Genomic DNA, 7,366 nt, shown 5'->3' on the forward strand with positions numbered 1-7,366 from the left:
CAACACATGAACGACTGTGGCTCGTTCGAATAATTTGACCGTTCTCAACTAATTAAATTATTTAGGAAGTCAAAACATGCAAAGTGAAACACAAGGATAATACTAATCCCATATGGCCTCAAACCTTTGAGTGTAAATAAAACACCTTTTATTTATCACCATATCGATTACTCATTATTTGTCGTTTCGGGTAATCAACTTCTTACTTGAATTATTACCACACTTGTCCCATGCTCTTAGCATGCACACAATGTTTAACTATGGTTCTTACTTTGTGAAATAGATCAAATGAACACATTACCAATCATACTCATTTCACAACTCCCAATCCTTTCTACAAGTGAAATAATATCAAATTCTTGCCACTTATAGAATATGTTAGATTCTAACATTTTATGCAATGATTCTTTTGTAATGTCATTGCACTAATGTCACAATGACTATTGCCAATGAATTACAAAGCTCTCTATCGGAAATTGTTACAAGACAATTCCATAGATGTGATGTCTCTCACTCAAAGTACATTCCTTTGAACATCCTTCTTGCATAAAAGTTTCTAATCTAGACATTGATTCTCAATATCGAACTCCCAATATGGAAACCATTCCATACTTACCATATGACAACTCATTCTTAATAGAATCTTATCTATCCATAATTATGTCGATATGCTCCATCCAATACTATACTTCCAACTACTCACAAGCGACCAATCCTTGACGACCTTTGGGTTGTCCTTTATAGTTGTTTAATTATCTTAGTCAAAACCGATTCTTGTCCTTTTCCCTCTAAATGCGCTAGACATTTGGAAAATTTTAGAATGGTCAAATATTATAGCATTTGCAATCGATCCTATACCCGAAGCGTATGGGACACGATGCATAATGTCTTACATAAAGATTCGATACTTTATAAATCTTTTGCCATAATATTTTACGTGTCACATTCTCAAAATTTGATTTATGAAGAGGGATTCCATAATCATAATCGAAATTTGAGAACGTACTATGTATCCTTCACTAAATTTATTAACATTCCACAACCTAAGCCTTTAGATTTGAAATGAAGCATAATATTCTCTCCCTTAATTATAGAAAAACAACTATTCAACCCTTACAACTTTGCAAAGTATGACTCTTGTTTTCTATAATTAATATTGCCAACTTGTAACACTTGCTTTATTAATCATACAATAATAACATTTATGCTCCCACTATCATGATGATTATTTTAAACATAACGCTTATGCTCCCACTAGCTTTGACATGTATTCAGAAACAGCTTAACTTTCAGAAAAACAATGCCTATTGAATTTCTTTAAGTTCATATTTCTAATACCCAATGCTTTGATAATACTTTTTCTAAGCTTATACACCTTTCCTTTAGATAACTCATATGTGTGTCTAAACAATTAAGACTAATTGCCAAATCTCACAATTCGAATCATGGAAAGGGATACCGTAACCATAATCGAATTCGAGAATACAATTTCACAATCACTATCTTCTTAAAATCTCTTTTAGTGAAAGGATTTCTTCACAGTCATTTCTTCATGAAGGAGGGAATCTTATGAAACTTAGATTTTAATGGTGTATGTGTTCCTATCCATGTGAATTTGTCAAAACCAAGGTTTGCGACAAATTCAAACTCATATGGACCGAGCTTTCTTAGTCTTGATCTCTTGACTTATGGTAACACGGTTGCCCACCATGTCTTCCAACTAGTTAAGCAGCTCACCCTTTCCTATCAATGTACTTTTCATTGATCAAGGTCCTTGCCTTTTATGCATTCAAATGAGAACTTATAGGGCTCACATGCTTAATTAACTCAATTGGAATGGCACAGAAACAAGATAATGTCAACACAATAGGTTGTAAACCTCAACTCGTGTGCTAGTGATGATCGATAAGGTTTATTCTTGATTTGTTCTTGAAACATTTCAAGACTATTAAGACTCCCACTGACTCCTTGACATATAAGATTCTCTTGTCAATAAACATTTCTTGACAAACAAATATTCAAGAGTTAGTGTACCTTTTATCAAGACAAAACACTTCACATAATTGGTCTTAGTTGGTCTTTGTCTTATCCAAGACATCACAACTTACCAATTTCAAATGTACAAGAATAAGAAAATCCTTTTCCAAATTCTACATTTGATGAATGTTATAAACCTTTTTAAGACTTGTCACTTAATATCACAATCTTAACTCTAAGACTTGTTTTTTGGAACGAAGTATGATTGCCTTTTTGATTTAACCATTTCTTCAATTCTTGATTCCTCTTCTTAGACATACAATTGCACTAAGGCTCACATAGAGGGTCAATTGAGATATGGTTCTTAATCATTAAGACCTATCATAAACCATAAAAGCTACTCTCCCTTCTTCTTAGAATAGAGAATCTTTTATCTTTCTGTCTACTTTATTCTTCTTATTCGTTCTGCTATTGATTCAAACTTTTTCAATCAATTCAGAATTACACTTAATCTTATAAGTATAATCATATTTACTAAACCTTTAGTAAATCATGATGAATGTCTTTGTTACTTTTGTGGTGGACTTGATCAACACACAACTTTGTGTACTCGATCTCCTAGTCCTTCACTTGACACTTTGTCAACGACTTAGTCCAATTTCCAAATATGAAATTTCTCATTCATCGTGTAACCAAGTTGCATGATTCCAAGTTTCTGTCTAATTGAAACTTGGGCGACGAGAAACTATCCCTATTTGGTAAACTCATGACATTCATCGTGTACCCGCAGCTGCATCCAGTTCTGCCCTGACCTCCTCTGATGTAAGCTGGAAAGCGCGCCCCTGAGCCCTCGGAGGATCCGTTCCACCCTGACCTCCACCAGTAATCCTCAATGTGGTCAGTGCTGGAGCCTGCACCGGTCTTGCAACAAGTTGTGGATAGTTGACCCTCAAGTGTCCAACCTAATGACAATGATAACAGATCCTCATATCCTGAGTCGGGACCGAATGGCGGAAATCCCTCGCATAGTGCCCTTCTTTCCCACACTTGTGACACGCACCACCGGACCTACAAACTCCGGCATGACCCTTCCCACACTTCTCACAAGTGCGGCTACTCTAACCTCCAACCCTAGAGTCAACGGTTTTGGACCGTTTTGCCGCCGGCTGTGACTACACCGGGGCCTGTCTCTGCTCTCGTAACTGCAAATCCATCTCTAACTCCCGCTGCCTGGCGGCTTCCTGCAACTCTAACAAGGTATCACACCTCTACGTGGACACAAACTGCCTGATGTCCCTCTTGAGCATACTCAAATATCGGGACATCTGAGCCTAATCTGAAGCAAACTCCGTGAAAAACATCGCCCTCTCAGTGAACATCTTGTAGATCTCCGTCACTGACTCTGAATCCTGCTTCAGCTCCAGGAATTCCTTATCCAACCTCTCTCTCTCTTTCAACCTGTGGAACATAAAGAGTGTTGAACATCTCCTAGAACTGATCCCAAGTAACCGTTGTCCGCTGCGCATCAGAATAAGATCTCGTAGTCAACCTCCACCAATCCTTTGCCCCGAGCCTCAAAAGGTTCAGAACACACCTCAACCTCTGATCCGCAGGGAATGAACACGTGAAGAAACAGTCCTCCACGTATGACAACCATCTCATAGCAACGATCGGATCCTGAACTCCATCGAAAGTAGGGGGCTTCGTATTATCGAAGTCCCGATACTGAAAACGTAGACCGGCTCCTCCCCTTGCCGGTGTTCCAGCCGCTGTAGCTGCCGCGACAGCCGCCTCCATAAGAACTGCATAGCACTCATCAAAGTACTCAACCATGGCGATCTTGATCGACCCAAACATCTCCGTCAATTCAGCCCGGAACATAGCAGCAACCTCATCATGCAGGATCTCACGAATCCTGGCATCCAACTCATCCGTACTCATCTGACAAATGACCTCAGGTGGTACTGATCCATCCTAATCACCCTCTCCTTATCCTGATCCCTAACCGGATCCTATCCCGAGACATCTCGTAATCGCCATACTGAAAATATGCCACAAGGTATTAGGCATTCCTCATAATAACCCCGAGAACTAGCTCCCAAAAAAACCCTAAGGGTTGTGACTTCCTTGATACGCGTATGGTTCTTGTGCTTTCAGTAGTACGGGCCCATACTACCTTCCACACCTACCCATATTTGTATCAAGTATCACCACAATACCCTAACAATAGAATATACATAACGAACACTCGATCCCCACTCCTGAGGAGTACCACTATCCCATAACTGAGCTACCAGTCTCACACAACCCTCCCATCCATGAAACTTCCACCAACCCTGCAGCACTAGTGTATGCTAGTCATACATAATGTTGGAACCTATAGGCTTTCGAATATCCAATCTTACCCTAATCTCCCAATTAAACAAGAACAGAACATAAGGCCAAATCAAACATTCTCAGGCTATAATATCTTGGTTATGTATAACCATGATGCGTACACTAAGCAACTACAGTAATGATGTCAATTTCATACAAAGGAAACGCTAGGCTAGCAGGCATCATTCAATCAGGCAATTCTATCATGCAATTCCTGAAGATCCCTAGCCTAGTACTAGCATGCTATTCTAACATATCACATAATCAAATAACTTGTATGGTATTTTGGGGTCTACTTACTAGCTCTGGTTGATCGTACCCTCTACATCCTCCTTTACTTATTTCGAAAAACCTTTTGAAAACCATTTTGAAAATTCCTCCTTGATTTGAGACTAGATTCACACGAATGTTCCTCCAATTCACTCAAACCAAGGCTCTGATACCAACTTGTAACACCCATAAAATTTGAGCCAATTTAAAACATTTGATTTCATTCAAAAAACCATTAAGTTCATACATCTTGTTTTCAAAATAGTTTAAACATCAGAGTATCCCCCAGAACCAAATTACATAAATCATAAAAACATGAGGAGCGGTACGATCACGCCTTCACCTTGCCACGATCTCCTGAAGTACCTGAAACAATACGTTGAACTGTAAGCTCGAAAGCTTAGTGAGTTACCCCCAAAATACCGATACACATACAGTCCACATAACCATGTCAACAATAACATATCATAACAAACTGAACATAACAACACGTAACGACTCCACAGCCCTACAGACTGTAATACCCATGAGCCTGTTGGATTAGTGTCTAAGTCCATAACTATTTTGGTATGTACTTGACCCGATAGTGCATGGTCCTTTTGGGTTGCCTTCACCAAAGCAACTTGATTGGAGAAATATATGGAGAGAGAGGATAATATGATTTATTAATATGTTATAAGAATAATATATTAAAGGAGAAATCATATTTGTTTAATTAATATTGGTCAATAATTAATTAAGAATTAGTTTTGTGATCAAGTGTAATTAATTAAACTAGAGGGGCTGAATTGTAATTATGTGATAGTTACAAAATAAGGTAAGAGTTATCTTATTGATAGGTTGGACGAATTTAAGGATAAAGAGCCTTAGAATTCAAGTATGATAAGGATTCAAGGATTATCTTATTGGTTGCTTTGTGGATAAGCAACTAGATAAGGATAATGACTGAAACCCTATCTCTACACCTATATAAACACCCATTGGGTCATGAATTCGTGTATCCTTTCCCAAGAATTCTTAGAGACGAATTCTAACCTCTCTCCTCTCTCTTTATACCTTCTCTATTTGCTCTTGGTGTTTGTAAGCCATTAGAGGAGTGACACTTGTGAATCTAAGTATTCCAAAGTCAATCCAAGATGGAATTGTGATTGTTATTGCTATATAAAAATCAAGGTATGTTCTTAAACCTAATTATATGTTAATGTCGATTTCCATATGCTAGAATTAGGGTTTATAGTCTTGGATTCAAAGCATGTACAATAAAGAAACCTAGATCCAAGCGTTAGGGTTTGTATGAGCACATAGGATGTCTTATGACCAAAACCCATCAGTGGTATCAGAGCCTAGCTTGGTTTCAATTGTATTGATGCATTGTATAACTGGAAAATCGATTTTTGGGCTTTCTGGCTGAGGAACTCGGCGAGTACCACAGTGTACTCGGCGAGTACAGTATGGTACTCGGCGAGTTCGAGCGTCAGATGGAGCATACTTCGGGATTTCTTGCTGTTTTTGTTTATGGATGGTTACCTTATCATGTTAGATCAATATTAATCCGATTATATGATATACTTGACTATATATTTGATCTAAATGAAGATATTTATCAATTAATAAGATAATTGTTTCCTTATAAGATAATTGATTAATTATTTTGAGTAAATTGATAAATTGTTTTGCAAGAAATCATTAAATAAATCAAATATGGATAATTATGTGATTAAAAGTTAATTTGAATTATTTGTTATTTGATCCTTGTTGTTATGAAAAGTTTCATATTTTGCCCTTTAGGTTTTATAGTTTAAATTTGAACCCAAAAGTTTTGTAGTTTTGAAATTTAAATAGTTGAAACCCTAATGTTTTGAAAAAGGTTTCAAAACTTGCCCTCAAGTTTTGGAATTTAAATTTTGATTAAATAGTTTAATTTTGATGTATATTTAAATTCTAAACCTTAATGTTTTGAAATGTTTCAAAATTTGCCCTCAAGTTTTGGAATTTAAAAGTTGATTAAAAGTTAATTAGGAATGTTAAATTCTAAAACCCTAGTTTTGAAAAGTTCAAATACACCCTTATGGTTTTATTAATTAATTAAGGTGTATAATTAAAAGAGATTTGATAAATCCATAAAAGTTTAGGTTAACCATTTAATTAAAAGTGTAATTGTTATAGTTAACCACATAGTATTTTAAAAAGTGTAAAATGCACCCTATACTATATATAACATTAAAAGTCTAACATTATATATATGTATAACTAAAAGTCAGTCTTACCGTTAGTAGGCCTCATTCACGAAGCTGGTCTATAAGGGGTGTTTAAGGAAATTACCTATAAAATGTGTTGGGTTAAAGATTCGTTTGAAGATTGCGTCATTGGGCTCGACTGTTAGTCCATTTATTTTGTACTCCGGTTTGGGCCTGTCCAACCGAGAGCCTGTTAGGTTTATTATATAAGTATATGCTTGCATGCATAATTAGGTTAACGATCTAGATTACAAGATAGAGAATAACGATAGCTTTGATTTTATTTATCGTTCTTGTAAACCTTCCAACCCTCTACAGTTGATGTTCTTGATCGAGCTCTTCTGAGGGTTTAATTTTAATCATTCGACTCGTTTGATTCATTCTTGACTTGTTCTTTATTTTCGTGTTCTTGCTGTTTAATATTTATTTACCTGTTTAAGATCTAATCGATCTTCAAGATTAAGTTTTAATCTCATCAATTGGTATCAGAGCAGGAGGCTGTGTAA

Source organism: Lactuca sativa, chromosome 4 (genome assembly GCF_002870075.4).
Source record: "Lactuca sativa cultivar Salinas chromosome 4, Lsat_Salinas_v11, whole genome shotgun sequence".
Lineage (NCBI taxonomy): Eukaryota > Viridiplantae > Streptophyta > Magnoliopsida > Asterales > Asteraceae > Lactuca > Lactuca sativa.